Raw genomic sequence first — 19,272 nt, 5'->3', positions numbered from 1 at the left:
GGTAGTCTACCCACAAAAAGTACAGAACCAAGATTCCCAATGGCTAGTATTCCTTTGTGAAACAGAAATACAGCCTGGGACTTCCACTGAAAATGTAACCATTTTGTTAAAAATTATTTTATTTTATTTTCAAGAGTTTGTAATTATTATTATTGACTCAAACCTGAACAAAACTGTTGCAGAGGAAACACAATGGTTATCTTTTTGTATTATGCATAAGCTGGAAAATTGTCAATTAAATTGAGATGATGTGAAAGGCAGAACAATAGAACTTAATTTTCATATTATGGCTGAATGTTCAAGGAATAGAAATTTGCAAAGTTCAATCGAGTTGGTGAGAGGGAGAAAAAAGAATAAAATATGCCAGTGAGAAAATAACTTGCCTCTTCAGTTTTCTCATTATAAAGCCATTTTTACATTTATTCTTTTTTATTAGAGGACTGAAGCCTAATTCAAGTTCTACAGCAATAGCTCATTATGAGAATTTCCCTACAAACCTGCCGTGTTTTATTTAGAGACTGGGGGTGAAGGGCATGGAGTACGAGTTTGGAGTGTGATAAATATTGAATATTGAGTAGTTGAAAGGTTTGGTCTATGGAGTAAGGGGAAATACTTGCTGATACACATTTTAACAATTAATTATCCTCACCAATGGAAAACAATTTCTAAATTGCAGTGGATGTGATTGTTTTCTGGAACAAATGAACAAGCATAATTTGTACTGTGTGCAACCACTTGGCAACAGCTGGGAGAGTTAATCGAGTCTGGTGATGGGAATAAGGAGAACATGACAGAGTCGATAAAACTGGACACTCTCCAAGATGCTCATTAATCACGTGACTAATCTGAAAATGAATGCATTATGTAAATTAGAGGTGAAAGTGGCTTCCTGGTTTGGAGAGATACCAGCATGTGAAATTGTGTGGATTCTCAACACTGCATCAGGCGGGGGCATGGGATGTGTCAATGTCATGCTTTAATTGGAATATGGTGGTGGGTGGAACATGTTTTAGAATTAAACATAAATTTCCATAAGATTTAGTCTGGTTAAAATGGCATCCAGTGATGCAGAAAAGCATTTCTGAAACTGTCTTTAATAAGACCATAGAAATATTCAGGCTGTTCAAAGAAGACATGGGGGTAGATTGTGAGAATATTCCAGCTGCTCAATTTCTCTAAACTTACCAAGGACCAACTTTCTGTGGTTGGACACTCCTCTTTTTCTACTCCATTTTTATTGAAAGTGGAAGCATTTTAACTCTTTCAAGAAGTCTGCTTCTTCTTATCCTTGCAAAGCTGGCGTGAGAATACACAAAAAAAATTCTAAGTACAAGTTCTTTTGGGGCCATTTTGTCTTAAATAACCCATCCATTCAGTCAGATCAACATACTGAAAAACATAGCTGACATTTTCTTGCATTTATTTTCCTTCTTTGAAAACAGCAACAATATTACATTTTTAAAAAGTTGTTAACTGTGACTTGGTTGTGTATATTCAACCAGAATATCAGTTAGACATGGGGAATTGGAATGTCTTAGATTATATTTAGATAAGTTCGAGATTGTTTACTGGCTTTCCTACTGATTTCTTGGTATCTAATTCATATTTGGAACACATACAAAATATTTAAATTTTTTACTATTGGAAGATAATTTAGAGTAGTGGGAGTATGGCACATTTCTTATTGATAAAGTAATGCTTTGTGTTGGTTTTTCATGTTTTCAAGTCAATATTTCATCTGATCCCCATACAACTTTAACAGGACAGACATAATCCCTTTATTTTTTAACCCATTATGGAATTGAGCTCCATGGAGACTGCAGATTCCTCTAGTCCACATAGCTAGAAAATAAGATTTTTCGGAATCCTTTGTTTTATGTATTTGTTGTAATAAAAAAAAAATTGATGCTATTCAAGAGTAAATTATCTTATTTATCAAGGGGATATTGCTATCTTTTTTTAAAAAAAATTGTTTTAGGACAGAAAGAGATTTACACAAAACTATCCAAACTTTGCTTTTGATAGCTCGTAGAAATATAAGATGTGCTCAGGGGTTGAATGTTGAATGGTATAGTAAGGTTTACTTCAGAATGAAATTAAAAACCTGGATAAATAGAATAAGCACTTTAGCTCCTTTTCTTTACTTTTTATTGCTCTTTATTGAAAATAACATCAAACATGGTATAGCTTAATGAATTGTTATAAGGAAAACATCCTTGTAACCACCACTCCTGAAAGAAGATTGAACCTTGTCACTCACCCCCAAAGCTCTCCTTGTGCCCTCTACACTACAAGTTATCTCTGGCCAGCTTTTATGAAATTGCTTCCTAACTTGGAAACCTAAATTTTCATTCAATTCACTATAGTTTAGCCTTGTCTTCCCAACACCCCCATGGATATGTTATATACCTATATGTATATATAATTACATATAAGATTTTATATGTATGAGAACTTGTATATATACATACGTTTATATACATGTTGAAGATAGTTTGTCTACTGCCTTTATACCTGAAACTTCGTTTTCAGGATATAAAATCCTTGGTTCTCATTTTCTTTCCTTAAGTACCTGAAACAGATTACTCTGTTTTCTTCTAATGAAGAGTGTAATGGCAATCTACTTTTCTTCATTATTTATTACTTCTTTTTTTGCCTAGATGCCCCAAGAACTTTTTGTTTTTTAATAAAGTCCAATGATTTTATGAGGCTTTGTCTTAATGATGGTGGTTCTGGGTTGACTGTCTCAGGTACACAATCTATCTTTTTAATATGCGATTTCAAATCTTTTTTAATTTCAGGGAATCATCTTGAATTATAGTTTTTAATATTTGCTGTCTTCTCTTGCTTTGCTCTCCTTCTTTGGAGACTACTATTATTAACATTTTGAAACTTCTATGCCTGTCTATATACTTGTACTTCTCGAATCATTTTCATTTTAAATTTTCTTTTTGTTTAAAAAATTTTTCTATTTTATCCTATGCTATTCTTAAGGCATTGCATTTATTTACTTTTTTGTTCTTTCTTCTTTAATATTTATTTCTGACAAGATTTCTTATTTCCTAAGTCCTATCATGTTGCTTCTGAGTTCTCCTAATTCTGATTTATGTTATTTAATATCTTGTATTATTTTCTTAATGCATTTTAACTTATTTAAAAAATATTTGGTAATATTTCAAAATGTTGGCCAGCTATCATTCTAGTATGCTTTTCTTGTCTAGAGGGATGTTATTTTCTCCTTAAGCCTTTTTTTTCACTTATATTTGTATAGAAATTGGCTTCAATACTGCTATACATTTTTACATGAAATTAGTCTTCCTAAACTTTTAGAAAGAAGCACCATTTAAGATAGATTTCTAACTTTACAACTATAAAGCACAATTTTTCTGTTCGAGGCTTATTTTCTGGGAGCTTCTTTCTTTGTTCTCTTCATCCACTTTTATCTAAACCTTTATCCTTTGTCTCTATTAAGCCTGTCATGCTCAATACTTTTTCTCCAGAAGTTTCTTTCCAGTGTGGAACTTGTCATGGAAGAGAGCTGCTTGCTTTTGGAAGTATCTGGTGAGCAGTCTACCCTAGCACTTTCACACTTACTGAGGATCCCTTGCCCTCACTGACTACTGAAGTGTGCAAATCCCTCCCAGTTTTAGCTGTTATTCTCCAATTGGCTTTCTGATCTTTTGAGTGAATACCAGTTGGTTATACTGGTATGATCAGTATACTTGGAGCCATCAAACCTCATGTTACTTACCTCTGTTTTCTCCTGCACAGACGCTGATCCCATGTAGGACTTGTAGCTCTTGGTAAAATGTGTCTAGCCCACTCATATTTTGGGGTATACAGGATACTTTGTCATTTAGGTTATGGTTTTGCCCTTGGGGCTTTTTTTATGGGGGAATCAAGAAGATTCAAAATCTATGTCTTCTCATCTTCCCAGAATCCCACTTTGACTTTTTGAGAAAGACAACAGTAATTTTTTTATCTTATATCATTGCTGCAAAGTTGGGCAATGCCATGGGGCTTACATGGGACTTGCTTTAGAGTAATGGAGTGAACCTTTCATAATGGAAAATGGATGTGTAGTTGTCACACTGTTTTCTCACTATCCTTCCCTTCAGACATATTATCTCATAGTCTCAAAACATGGTCTTCTAATCTCAGCGATGAGAAAAATATTTATTGTAGGTATTTAAAATATTCTCTTTGTAAACAATTGCTTGTATATATTGAAATAGAAAGCAATAATACTTTATTAATAGCCAGTTTTCATGCCATTTTTGTAAATCAACTTTATAGTATCTATTCAACTTGCAAATATCGCCTTTTTATAGTTAAATTTTATATTCTCAAGCTTTGATTATCAAGAGTTAGTCACAGCAGCATTTGAAACCAGATTGAATAAAATGAGACAGAATTATCTCAAGCATTGACAGTAAAGAGTTGAGGACTGAAGATACTCTATAATTTAATAATTTTATGTCATTATTTGGACTATTCTATTTTCCCTACTCTCTTACTTCCCTATCCTACATTGGGCTCCCTCCCTTCCATGGGAGGACTATCCACTATTCAGTTAAAAGAATCAGTTTTTCAATTTCTCTAGAGCCTTGGAAACTGCACAAGGGAACTTAAAATACATTCTCTGTACTATTTGAAATGAACCGTTGGTGGGAAGATGGGTGCTGATAGGAACATTTCTGAGCACTGTGACAAAGGGAAGCTACCCATGATCGTTACCAGTTATATTTTATTTAGCTATGAGTAATAGTGACTTATAAAATGGGGTTTGAGGGCCGGCCTGGTGGCACAGTTGTTAAGTTCACACGTTCCACTTCAGCGGCCCAGGGTTCACCAGTTTGGATCCCGGGTGCGGACATGGCACCGTGTGGTGGGTGTCCCATATATAAAGTAAAGGAAGATGGTCATGGATGTTAGCTTGGGGCCAGCCTTCCTCAGCAAAAAGAGGGGGATTGGCAGCAGTTGTTAGCTCAGGGCTAATCTTCCTCAAAAAAACAAAAAGAGGGTTTAATCAGAAAAGGGAAATTGTTCTCATATATCAAGAAGTCTAGAGGCATGGAATCCAGAAATTGTGACAGCTAAGTGAGGCAGTTGGGCCCAATATTCTTATGAATTCTATTCCTCCTTTGTCTTGTTTGTAGTTATAAGCCTGGTGAACAAAGGGTGGCTCCAGGAAATCTAGACACTGCAACTACATTCAAGACAGAAAAAAGAAAGACAAACTGCAAAGGATAAAACAGAGATGCAAGATTTAAAGTGCTTTCCTGGAAGCCTCTTCTAGATAATTGTCATAAGTGAGTCATATTGTTATCCCTGCCTGCAAGAGAGTATCAGGGGCTGATAAGTATTATGACACAGCTATTCTGAAGAAAATTGAGTTCTTCTTATGACAAGCAGATTTTTAAGATGACTTGCAAGGACTTATATCCTTATGTAATCCCCTCAACTTGAGTGTGGGCAGGACCTATAACTTGCTTCTAATAAAATATGGCAAAAGTGATGGGATACTGTGCTCATGAAATGTTACACTATATGGCAAAGGTGAAAGGATTTGGCAGGTGTAATTAAGGTTCCTAATCAGTTGAGTTTATGTTAATCCAAAAGGAGATTGTCTTGGATGGTACAGACCTTATCAGATGAACCCTTAAAAAGAAAGTCCAGAAGTCAGAGACTAAGGAAGTCAAGAGATTCTCTTGTTGGCTTTGAAAATGTAAGCTGCCATGTTGTGAGAGGACCCATGTGGTTAAGCTATGAGAGTGGCCTTTAGGAGCTGAGAATGACCTCTAGTCAACAACCAGCAACAAAACAGTGATTTCAGTCCTATAATGCAAGGAACTGGATTCTGCCCATGACCCAAGTGAGATTGGAAGAGGATCCAAAGTTGCAGATAGGAACACAGCCCTGCTCACACCTTGACTTCAACCTTCTGAGACTATGATAAGAGAAACTAAGTGTGTCCTACTCAGACTTTTGGGCAACAGGAATTGTGAATTAAGAAATGGGCATTTGTACTAGCATCTTGGGCTACGATAACAGAATACCACAGACTGGTGGCTTAAACAACAAAATTTATTTTCTGAGAGCATTGGAGGCTGGAATTCCAAGATCAACATGGCAGCAGAGTTCATTACTGGTGAGGCCTCTCTTTTGGCTTGCTGATGGAAACCATCTTGCCATGTCCTTATGGGCCTTTCCTCTGCAGAAAGAGAGAGTTCTGGTGTTTCTTCTCTTCTAACAAGGACGTCTGCTCTATTGGATTAGCTTCTCACCCTTATGATCTCATTTAACTTCAATTACCTCCTTAAAGGCCCCATCTCCAAGTACAGTCACAATGGGGGTAAGGGTTTCAACGTAAGAATTTTGAAGGAACACAATTCAGTCTATAACAGCATTGTTTTAAGCTGCTAAGGTTGTGGTAATTTGTTTTACAGCAATATAAAACTGATGCAGTAATAAGAAGGATAGAAGAGATACTGGGCAAGCACCTTTACAAGATCTACACAAATAATGGTGGTTACAAATACTAGGAAACCTTGGAGAAGGAGATGGTACAATAGCAAAGGCTTGCAATGCTGAAGTTTCAAAGCACTTTCCTATTATCTAAGTTTATTATAATAACCAAGTATGAGGTAGGAGGTTATATATTTCTGTTATCATTTTATATATAGTCAGTTCTGCTAACACACCATACCTTTGTAAAAGTCATTGCACTATGTAAAATTACACTAATCAGACAAAAATGAGCTTATGGAAAAAATGGAATAGGGAATCAATGCTCAAAAACTTTATCAATGACTTTTTAAAAAAATGATAGGAATGTAATAAGAGAAGCACAGTTTCATACACGTTAAAAGATTAAGAACTACATAAATACTATAATAGCAATGGCTCTTTTCCATGAAAAAAATTTAAAGGTGTCTGTGTGATCTGAAATTGGGCAGAAAGTTGTAATACCAGATGTGGATGGGTGAGGCTCATGATACATGGTGAACTGAGGTAGCTAGTAGGTTGGTGGATGTCTGAGATGTGTGTGTGTGTGTATGAAAGCATGTATGTATGTGTGTTTTCTATTTCTACATAGTTCAGTTCATCTGGATGAAGTTCTCCGCTTTCAACTAGTATTTCTCAAGGAACAAATCATGCTAAAAAACATGAAATTTACTTATGCTCAAATTGTCCCGATATATCAATTGCTTTGAAACAAATTTGTCCTTACAAAACAAGTGATATAGCAGAAATCACTATATAAGGAAACTGAGTCTCCGAGGACCACAGTGATTTGTTTAAAGGTAGACAGCTAAGAAGTATTAGAGCTTACAGATGAAAACAGTTTTTCTAGATTCTGGCAACGTTGTTTCCTCTGCCCAACCACTCTCTCTGGTAATTTGATTCACATTCTATCACCCACTTAGTGTGTTCAGTGTTATAGAGATATACAAACTTGAACAAGACACAGTCATGGAGCCTGCAGATCTGACAATCTAATAGGGAAATAATAGCCAACATAAATAACTACAACAATAAAAGCAATGTGAAAACCTTACAACACAGGATAATCAGTGAGTGAGAGTAACAAGGGGCAATTGTTACTTTGTTCTAGTGAATGGTCTCATGAAAAAGGAGGAAGTACCTAGCCCAAGTCCTGGAGGATGAGTGTGAAGCACAGGTGGAACAAGGGCATTCCTGAGGGAAGATGAGTGTAGGAGCAAAGCCTAGAGTCAGCACAATGGACTCATTGGTCTTCCCAGAAAGCACAGGGCACGCTGGGGGCATCTGAGGTCTCCTAGTAGATTTAAATCCGCTTACTGGAAAGTCCTGCTACATGGTTCATGCTAACAATAAAAACAAAAAGCTTTTGAAATTATTTTTAAAATGGTTATAGCATCCCTTGAGATACTGGAAATACCATAATGTATCACACTCCAAGTATTGGGGGTCATGTTTCCATAAGACATCTCTAACTGCAGTTCTGAATGAGCTAAATTTCCTCTAGGCAGGGCACCGAGAACTGACCTGCCAAGTGTGGGCCTCCCCGAGATAGGCGTGTTGCTTCAGGCCAAGGAACAGGAATGGGAAACTCCTTAATAGCTGAATCTTTTTATTATAGTCCCATTCTTCAGGGTCCTCTACCCTTAAAGGTGGATTTATAAATAGTATCATGAAATGAAAGCTCTTTTCACAGAGACACAGTGTTTTAAGCAGAAAAGTTCTCAAGACTAACCAAAATAGTCATCTCGACTGATGATTAAACGGAAGAGCTACCTTAGGAAAAAAGCAATATAGGTCATACCCAGCCCCTTCTCCTGATCTGATGAATGGGGTACAGAAGAGGTAGACAAAGAAAAGACCTGTTGCCACAGAATGAGATCATACTGACTATCTTGAGGGGAGGGAGAATGAGATGTTTTTTTTCTTTTCAAAGTAGGGATTAAGACACACTATTCTAGACCGTAATGCCCGTTCTTCAAAATCTTGTTAAGTCCACGGGAACAACATCAATGTGTGTTTGTGCATATATCACTGATGGGAACAAAATTGAGAATGATAGAGAGGAGAGGATTAAAGCTCTGACATCAGAAAGACAAAGGTTTGAATCTCAAATCATCAATTTACTAGCTGGTTGAGCAGAAGGGGCCCTGAAAGAATTGTAAATTCCTTCCTTTCAAATTATTAAAGACATTGGCCCCAGGGTCAGTTAAATGGAAGTCAAGAAGCAGATGTGATTAACACTGAAGAAATTCATTTGGATTCAGTGAATTTTTGCTGGGGGAAAAATACCTGTATGAGACTTGTTAATATAAGAAATTTCCTTCTGAGGGGATTAAACAAACAAGCTCTGATTATTGTTCTTAAACAAGGTATACCAAAATCCTTGTGTTTTCACTCAAAAAGATGTTACATATACGCAAGTGAGAGAAGAAAATTAACATTAGCAAATCTCTTTTGTAAAACTGCCTTGAAGTGAAATCCTATTTCTTCGCTAGTTTTGATATGTCCCTTTGTCTCCCGAATAAAGCTAAGGGACATTAGGACTGGATGTTGCACTAGTTTTCTATTTCTGCCATAACAAATCACCATAAACACAGTGGCTTAGAACAATACAAGTGTGTTTTAGTAGATTTCTAGAGGTCAGAGTTGTGACACAGGTCTCACTGGGCTAAGATCAAAGCATCAGCAGGGCTGCATTCCCTTCTGGAAGCTCTGGGGAGAATCTGTTTCCTCACATTTTCCAGCTCCTAGAGATTGCCTACATTCCTTGGCTTGTGGCTCTCCTCCTCCATCTTCAAAGCCAGCGGCATAGCATCTCTCCAGCCCTGCATCATTCTCTGACTCCCTTCTTTGGCCCCCTCTTCCTCTTTAAAGGCCCTTGTGATTACATTGGGAAGAGCTGGATAATCTGTCTATTCTGAGGTCAGTAGATTAGCAATGTTAAATCTATTTGCAACCTTAATACACCGTTGCCATGTGATGTAATATATTGATAGGTTCTGAAGATTGACATATATCTTGGCAGGGGAGCATTATTCTGCCTACCACAGATCTTAAAATGGATCACAATATCTACGCCAAGTAAAGAAATAGAATGGCTCAGAATACTCCCTCCTCCACTGGCTCAGTGATGCACTAGTCCTTGCAAGGGCTCAGCTGGAGGGTAAAGCGAATTCTTTCTATCGTCTGCTCCTTGAAGAAGTCACCTTCAGGCAGAAGGTGATACTGTGTCAGTCATATCTGGGTATTTTAAAATTACCTTTGATGTGGAGGAATACCTTTGAATTTTTTTCTACCTCCTAAATTCTGAAATTTCCATCTTATTTTACACACACACACGTGCATACATATCAGCAGAGAGAGGCTGGATTCTTAATTCTCTTAATTTTGCCATACCTAAAACAGAACTTTTTATAAGTGCTTAATCCTTGTTAACTCATGAATGGCCCTTCGAGAAAAGGTTAAAAAAGTATTAGTTAGAGGATGTAAGAAAAAGAGAAAACAAAGAAAATAAAGTTTCAAAGAAGAGAAATTAAACTTTTAAGTCCCCAGAAAAAAATCTCAAATGCCCTGATGGACTAAACACTATTTCTCATTTAATTTTTATTCTAAATTCTCTTTAAAATTATCTTCCTCAATTCTGTTTCTCTGATCTCCACTTAATAAGGCGGAAGAAATCTTACAGATATCCAGGCTAACCACCATCTTATGTTTGAATCCTCTTTACCGCGTCTCCTCTACTACAACACATGCTTGCCTGCGTCCACTGTCTTTTAAGGAAACCCATCTTATCTTTTGTTAGTTCCTTGAGTAGATATATATTTTTCTTATGTTGAGCTAAAATATTTTTCCCTGTCCTTTAACTAAACAATTTAATTATTCGTCTTCCTCTTCCTCCCTTACAGCCACACAAAAAAATGTCTAATTCTTGTCCACATGAAACCACTTAGAATATTTGAAGATATTAAACATTGACTGTGTGACCTTTCTCCTCTCCAGGCTGAGCATCCTCCATTTCTTCATCATCTCTTCTAAAGTCAGGCCTCAAATTCAGATACCCCTCTTGTTCCTCCCTGTGTACATCACAGCCTATCAGTATCTCGCTCAGAGTGGTATCCCATTGCAATGAATGTAATATTTTGCTTACAGCCTGACCAGGAGGGAATATGGTAGGTTCTCAACTGCTTGTTCTAAATAAATGTAGATAGTTCCACATTCCCAATCCCAACCTGCAACAACTCAAGAGACCTTGCCTGGTTTTTATAAATATCTTACTTTGTTGACTCATATTGGCATCCTTATCAATAGAAAAATTTTCAGATATTTTATCGTAACTAGTGTATTGAATCCAAATCTCCTCATCCTGTCCATAGGCATTAGGGAAGGGACAAAAAGCAGCCTCAGAAAATTACATTGATCTCCAGTAACTGTTGTCTTATTATAAGCAGTCCATTTTTCAACCCTGTCAATGACCTTTTGCATACCAATTGTGTTATTTAATTATTCACTATTCTGTATTTTTAGCCGCCTTCCCATATGAACATGTATTATTCTGTACCTTCATTAAAACCATTAATAAAATGGAAAAACATGTTGTAACAATAGACAAGGTATATAGAAAACAGCTAGAAAACTTCCTACATCCTGAAACAATCTACCATTTATTGCGGTTGATAGAGTAATTCAAACATTTACTAATCCCTCCAGTCGTCTTTGTCCTGAGTTTATACTTATCCATTTTATCAACTGAAATTACAAGTCAAACACCTCTCTGAAGCCCATTTCCCAGCACAGTGATGGTTCAAAATGCGATTCATGCATTTTTAGAAGTCTAAAATGTCATTAATCTGAAAAAGCAGGTTTCACTCCATTGGAGTAGCTATTTACTCCTTTAAAATCTAATCACATATCTTAGTTTATTCTCTCTTTACAAATGTTAGTTTTATCTTCTGATTCTCATACAATTCTCCTACTAAAAGAGGATAAGAAGCCAAGAAATTCTGATGTTTTGGCCATTCATCACCCTTTTTCTCACCTTCTTTCTGGATACATTGTCTTTTGTATCTTTTGCAGATCTTGACTTCTCTAAAGTGAGATTGAAACCTTCAACTCTTCTGATAAAATCCCCAATGTCCCTGGGCCAAGTGCTGTTTCTCATCCAATTTCTAGTCCTAAATCACTTCATGATGATCTTGGCCCTCTCTGTTTTTGGAACTCCTCCTTAACTTGTCAACTTGGGTGGCTTGACCTTATCTCTCCAGTGGATATGCCCTCTACTGCCCCAAGAATACCCAATACTTCTTCTAGCTGCAAGTGGATGGGACATGCACATTCATACATAAGTGCATTACTTGTTCTCTCCCTTGCCTCACTACCCAGGGCCTTTGCTTTTTATAACCCCAGGTGATTTCTTTTACACGGAGTTTAAGGGAATGGGGGCCCTCTGCAGTCTGTGCTATATATAGCCTATATGGTCCTTAGCATTTGCGTTTTTAAAAAATGTGAACGTGCATTTTGAATTTCAGATTAATGTGAACTGATCAAAGTAGTGAAGAATATTATTTTCTTCTTATTGTTCAGTGCCTATGGAAAAATCCTAGCATAAACAGAAGTTTAAGTCTTCTTATAGAGGTGTGGAAAATTGATTTGGAGTTGTTGAAAAGAGATATATTAGACAAGAAAAGGAGAGGTAAGTCACATCCTTACAAATCCTTACAGAGGAGACAATATTTGGACCGGGCCTTAAAGCTTGATTAGCATTTTCCATGATAGACATGTAGAAGAAGGCATTTCCTAGTAAAAATAGAGACATGGAAGCTTTTGGTCCCATGGTTTATTAAGGCAACACAAAACAGTCCAGTGTGCTTAGAATATAGGATGCACAGCACAAAGTGAAAGTCAGTTTGGAAAGTTTATTGCGGTGAAAGTGTCAGGAGCCTTATTGCAGGCTTTCTTGTACTTCACTTTTTGGAAGATTTGGGGAACAATTAAGTTTCAATTGTTTTTCACTGAAATTCTTCTTCCTCTGCTTTCTCCTCCTCTTCCTCCTTCTTTTTCTCCTCCTTCTCCTCTCTTTTCTCCTCCTTGTCCTTCTCCTTTATCAATGACCTGTCAGTTTTAAATCCCAGCTGTTGATAGCATCTCTTCATCCTCATTAGTTGAATGTCTCTTGGAATCACTGACTGTTTTACAAAAGTTGGTGGGAACACCTTGATTTAATAAAAATGCACCTGAGTATTTATCATCTTTTATTATTTTAGGTTCTCTACCTTTAGGTTAAAAAAATATGAGGGCAGTGATGGTATCTGTTTTGTTCACGTTATTCCCCAGAAGAAGATATGTACAAGGTGCTCACACTATTTTTTGAATGAGTAAACGAAATCCCTGATGGCTCATGTAGGATACAAGGTTAGCATCACCAGCTGTTATGTCTGAACATCACCACTTTTATGTCTGATATAAAAGTATGGAACAAAGTGAACTTTGAGATAGGTGATAATTCCAGGTCAGTTTTTGTTTTTGTTTTTCTTCTCAAACATTCCTTTTCTCCAAAATTCAACCATAACATTGAAAATAAGATGGAAGGGAGAAGAAGAGGCAGGAAAAAGAGTCACATCTATAAGTACCTCGCAACAGCACCTAACCAAGTAGGGGGGAAAACGTGCCAGTTACACAGCCTCCAGACTTGGCAAATATCTTCTACATTTGGTGCCCAAGAAGGGAGAGAAAAACTGAAGTGTAAATTATGTACTATAAAAATCAATCAGCAGTTGCATGCCCTTGTCTTCTGGCTAAAACACCAGGCTTTTCCCACTGCGTGGTGGAAAGGTAAATGGAGACCAGATGTTGGAAAGTGACACATAGACTATAAATGAGAACTGCTGCTGTGGACAAGAGAAGAAAAAACTAAATCATGCCCATAAGAAGGAGAAGGGATTAGTGCTAGCTCTGGGAAAAAATCCTTGTCACTAGAAGAGCTGGCCTAGTGGGTGGTCAAGCTCCTGTCCTCTTTAAAGAGGTGTGGGCAGTCACTTCTCTAGGATGATTTGAAGATGCCCAAAATTGGAAAGAACTTAGGCATACATCACTCACATAACCTTCAGTGGATACAGAAAAGTGAATTCTGAGGATATGCATCCTGAATCAGGCGTAAATTATAGTACTGTGGTTGCACCAATCGAGCAATGAAGCTGCCATTGCTGCCACTGTGAATTGGAGTGGTGTTTGCTATGCTTTATAATTCCTCCAGAAATTCAAATACCCAGGGCACAGACATCCTCATATGGCTCACATTTGAATCAAGGATTTGATTGGATATATCTGCTTGGCACAGCTTAGGTCACATGCTTGTAACTTTGTTGTAAAGAAGCCTGGGAAAGTGAGTTGTTGCTTCTCCCTCAGTCATGGGATGTAGGGCTTAAAGAAGTTGAATGGCTACAAAGTTAGCAATTGTCCACTACACTGCCTTTTCCTGTCTTTTACTAAATGTGATTTCATGAAAGATTCAACTCTCTATTATTTGCATCTAAATATTAATTTAATCTTGGAGCAGATTTGAGAGTTATGTATTCATTCAATTCATCTAGAAGTAGCATCTAAACTTCAAAGTAAATCTCTTTACTCATTTGATTAATCTTTGAAAAGCAACCAGTGTAGCAAAAAAGAATAGGTCTTGGGGTCTAACAGATCTAGTTTAGTCTCCCAACCAGTTCCTACTGGCTTTATGAGCTTTATAAAATTTAATGCCTCTCTCTTTTTTTTCATATTTAAATTGAGCGTATTGATATATACACACTGTGTCATGCAAATTAAATAAGCTAGCACATCTGAAAAAAATCAAGCAGAGTGCCAGACACAATGAAAGAAGAAGGGAAACTGAATTTATTGGCCACTTACTATGTGCCTGTCAGAATGCTAGAAAATGCATATACAAAGATGAATAAGGCATGCTGGATGCTTCCGAATGGCTAAGACTAAGAACAATATTGAGAACAGAATGTTTAAAGTGCTTTAATGGGACTGTATGCAAGGTGTTTTGGAAGTACAGGATGGGGCATAAAGTTCCTCACTGGGCAAGTAGAAGAAGGCTTCAAAGGGAAGCAAGATCAGTAATTTTATGTGTCAACTTGATTAGGCTGAGGAGTGCTCAGATATTTGGTGGAATGTTATTCTGGAGAGTCTTTGAGAGTGTTTCTGGATGAGATTAACATTTGAATAGTACTGAGTGAAGTTGATTGCCCTTCCTAATGTGGGTAATCCTCATCCAATCAGTTGAGAACCTAAATCCAATAAAGAGGCTGAGTAAGAGAGAACTTTGCCTGCCTGACTGATTGAGCTGGGACATCCGTCCTCTCCTGCCCTTGAACTGTAACTTACATCGTCAGTTACACTGGCTCTCCAGCTTGCTGACCTCAGATCTTGGAACTTCTCAGCCTCCGTAATTATGTGAAACAATTCCGTACTGCAAACAAATAAGTAAATAAAATCTTACATCTTAAGATGTAATTTAAAGGTTTAATTAGTATTTTATTAAATATTGGTTCTGCTACTCTCAAGAAGCTTGACTAATACAGGAAATAACCTATGAAATACTACCTCAATAATAAACAAGAGTTTAAAAAATAATTAAGGATGCCATTCCTTTATATTTTAAACTCGTATTTGGTCTTCTTTAATCAAAAAGGCCATCAACGACAGTGAAAGAATATTCTATATTTGTATTTTCAGTCTATGGAGATATACTGTCTTGCAACAATTTATCCTCTCTCTAGATGTGCCTTGGCCAATACAATAGCCCTGAGCCACATGGGGCTGTGGTGCATGTGACAAAACTGAGAGGTACTATAAGTGCAAAATACACAGTAGCTTTCAAAAACTTAGTATAAAACAAAAGAACGTAAGATATCTCATTAATATTTTCCTAAGTCGCTTACAGATTCAATGATATTTTAGATAAATTTAGTTAAAAAATATATTAAAATGAACTTTATCTATTTCTTTTTACTGTTTTAATGTGGCTAGCAGAAAATTTAAGCTGCATATGTGGCTAGTATGATATTCCTGTTGGACAGTACTGCTATAGGTCCGATAGCATGGGTGTGACCTGGTAGCTTATTAGAAATACAGAATCCCAGCCCCCAACCTACTGAAATAGACTGTGCGCTTTAACAAGATCCCCAGGAGATTTGCATGTACAGAAAAGTTTGTGAAGTACTACTCTAGTCCATTGTCCTAAAAATACCCCGTTCTTCCTCCATCCATAGAGTAAGTTTCATTTTTGCAGCCCTTATTCCTAGAGAGACTGACAAGGAAAGACTGATGTCACAAAAGGCAAGCCAAGAATTCTGAACATCGTATTTCTCTATGTCAGATTAATCTTTGGTATATGTACCAACATAGAGTTCAGTTGTGGAAACACCATACTCAGCACGCTTGGGACACAAAACAACTTCCTTTTTTCATCAGTTTTGAGAAGGAGGAGGGATGAGCCGTTTCCTTCCATGCATACATTGCTCTGCAGCAGGCTGCTCCCAAACCTGGGGTCCTTTCTGGTTCTCAGGTGCCCACATGCCTCCTGCATGTCCTTTGTTTCCCGGGTACTCCCCCAGTCTCTGCACCCACAGCTGTCAGCAGGGTTTTCCCTCCTCTTCACTCCCTTTGTATCATCCCTGCACATCATCCCCTCAAGCCCTGCTTTCTGCTTCCTCTCATGACAGCTAATTTTGTGCAAAAGTAATCTCAGAGTAAGGTGTTTGTGCTTGATAATAGCTTAATATTTTACCTCTCCTGTAGTTTTATTGCATTTTAATAGAGAGTTCCTGGAAATAAAATGGCTTATCTCAACTAGAAAGAATGAAGCAGAAAGGGTGGAATTTGGGGCATCACGCCACGCCAATAAGAAAGATATTTTGGACAGAAAGGTCTTTTAGTATCATTCTGTTTTCCGTCTCTATAACCTGTATTCATCAAGATTGCCAGATTTTATTCAACATGAAGATTAAATATGTAGAAGTTGTCATTATGTGAGATAAAATTGATATAGACTAGATGAAGAAAGAGAAAATCACTGGAAAAAAATTACTTAAGTCACGGACTAATTTTGTGCAAACATTGTGCTACTGTAAAAAATACAAACAATTAGAGAACTGGAACTGAGCATTTTCTCCTTTTTCTGACATTTGAGTCATTTAAAACATTCCCTTTTTAAAATGTTTTTAAAAAGTAAAGTATAATACAAATATAGAAAAGTATACAAAACAATGACTTATCACAAAGTAAACATCCAAATAATCTCCGTTCTGGTTAAGAAAGGATTTTCCAATAAATATAGCTTAGTTCGGACGTTTACTTTTGAATTTTTTATGAATGGAACATACTATGTGCATTCTTCTGTGTCTACCTGCTTTCACTCAACATTATATTGCTAAGATTCAACCATGTTTTAGTGTGCTCTAGTTTTCTAAATTTCATAGCAAAAATAATCCACTGTATGAGAACACTAGAGTTTATTTGTATATCAACTCTTGGTTGTTTCTAGTTTAGGGGTAGTTTGAATAATGCTGATATGCATATTTTCATTCGTGCCTTTTGTGCACATGTATGCACGAAACTGTATGCGTGCATATATTCCTGATGAGTGAAATTCCTTATAACTAATTGCCAAAAATCTGGTAAAAAATAACATTTATTTGTCCCTCACAGACCTGTAGATTACTTGGGATGTCTTTTCTTCAAACTGATATCTATCTTGCTTCTGAAACCAGCTGGCGTCTCAGGGCATATTCTTCTCATAGTGATGAAAGACTCAAAGAGCAGAGCACAAGTCCCACTTCATGCCTCTGCTTACATGAGATCCGTTAGCATTCCATTGGCCAAAGTCAGTCTCATGGTCAAGCCTAAAATCAAAGAACAAGGAAGTACTCTCCCCCCACTAGAAATCTATGGCGAGGGAGTATATATATATATCTGTACAGAGAAGAACTTGGAGCAATAATTCAATCTGGCACATAGGTTATGTGCGTGATCAGCTTTAGTAAATTGTCCCAAACAGTTTTCTAAACTGGTTGCATCATTTTATACTCCATTTGTAGTATATGAAAGTTCTCCTATCGCCACAAGCTATTCCCCACTATTTGAGGGTCAGTTTTTTAAATTTGCCATTCTGATTGGAGAGCATTTGCATCATATTATAATTTTAATTTGTTTTTTACTGATTATTAATGTGGTTGTGCAGCTTTAAATTTATTTATCAGTTGTTTGAGTGACCTCTTTATAAAAACTCAATCTCTTGTGCTCACTTCAGCAGCACAGATACTAAAATTGGAACAATATAGAGAAGATTAGCATGTCCCCTGTGCAGGAATGACATGGATATTTGTAAAGCATTCCATATGTTTTACCCCATCACCTCCTCAATCCCTGATGCCACTATCACTGCCTCCTAACCTCAAGGGAAGGAAGAGAAGGCAAAAGACTCCATACTTTTTTGATACTGCTCCCCCTACCTGGGAGACTCCTTCCTTGTCACCCTTCCCCAGTTCCCTCAGTGAGATAACTCTTAGGATACCTGAAGTGTCACCTCTTCTACGAAGTCTTTACCCATTCACCAACCTCCATCTTCAAGTGGACTTATTGTATGGCTCTCGTTGTGCCCTCATTTAATGATAAAGGTCACATCTTATTGATCTTTATATCTCTAGTCCCCAGCAATATTTTCAAACATATTAGAAACTAAATAAACCTTTCATAAATGGATAACAAGTGAATGAAATTTCCTCTACAATACCATGGCGATTAAGACTTTGGATTCAGGCAGGCCTAAACCCTGTTTTTATAAGTTGTGAAATTGGGCAAATTATGTAACTTCTCTGACTTTTAATTTCTGATCTGTAAATGGAGGTGAGAATTTTTCCTTCATATGGTTTTTACGAGAATTAGATGACACAATTAATGTAAAAAATATACATATTTTTTACCATGCTTGTACAGTTTCAAGCTCAATAAATGACAGTAATAAATGTTATTACTTAAAAAAAAAAACTGTGACACCAGCCTGGTGGCTTAGTAGTTAGGTTCTCATGCTCTGCTTTGGTGGCCCAGGGTTCATAGGTTCAGCTCCTGAGACCAGACCTAGCACTGTTCATCAAGTGACACTGTGCTGATGCCCCACATAAAATAGAGGAAGATTGGCACAGATGTTAGTTCAGTGACAATCTTCCTCAAGCAAAAAGAGGAAGATTGGTAACAGAGGTTAGCTCAGGGCCAATCTCCCTCACAAACACACAAGCACACAAAAGCCCTTGATCTCCTGCCTACTTTTCATTGGAGAAGGTTGCCTCTCTCTGATTAACTTGTAGGAATTCTTTACATATTGTGGATACAAGTCTTTTGTTACTACGTGTACTTTATTCCACACTATGGCTTGCATTTTCCTTCTCTTTGAGAAGTGCGTTTGGTGAACCAAATTTTTTGTTTTAAGGTAGTCTCAATTTTACTAAATGTATTCCAAGTTGTCAATCTTTCACTCTGTAGTTAGTGTGTTTATATTAATTTTTTAAGAAATCTTATCACTCAAAGCTATGAAGGTGTTCTCCGACAGTACCTCCTGGAAGCTTTATTGTTTTGCTTTGCATATTTATATGTACAACCCATCTATAATTTATTTCTGTGTATATTTTAAGATAGCAGTTAAGTTCCATTAAGTTCAGTATTTGTTTGTGACTGATAGGACTACTTATTGAAAATATTTTCTTTTTCCTATTACTG

The 19,272-nt window shown here is 36.9% G+C and overlaps 1 protein-coding gene and 1 non-coding gene across 3 annotated transcripts in view; both read left to right on the top strand.

Moving 5' to 3' along the window:
• RIT2 (Ras like without CAAX 2) overlaps nucleotides 1–19,272 on the top strand; it is a 346,858-nt gene that overhangs the window by 94,931 nt on the left and 232,655 nt on the right. The gene's annotated exons all lie outside the window — the stretch shown is intronic.
• LOC139084963 (U6 spliceosomal RNA) lies at nucleotides 17,797–17,903 on the top strand. Its single transcript, XR_011542903.1, has one exon. It is a non-coding gene; the product is annotated as a U6 spliceosomal RNA (small nuclear RNA).

Source organism: Equus przewalskii, chromosome 7 (genome assembly GCF_037783145.1).
Source record: "Equus przewalskii isolate Varuska chromosome 7, EquPr2, whole genome shotgun sequence".
NCBI lineage: Eukaryota > Metazoa > Chordata > Mammalia > Perissodactyla > Equidae > Equus > Equus przewalskii.
The sequence above is the reverse complement of the archived record's forward strand: the minus strand, read 5'-3'. Positions and strand labels throughout refer to the sequence as shown.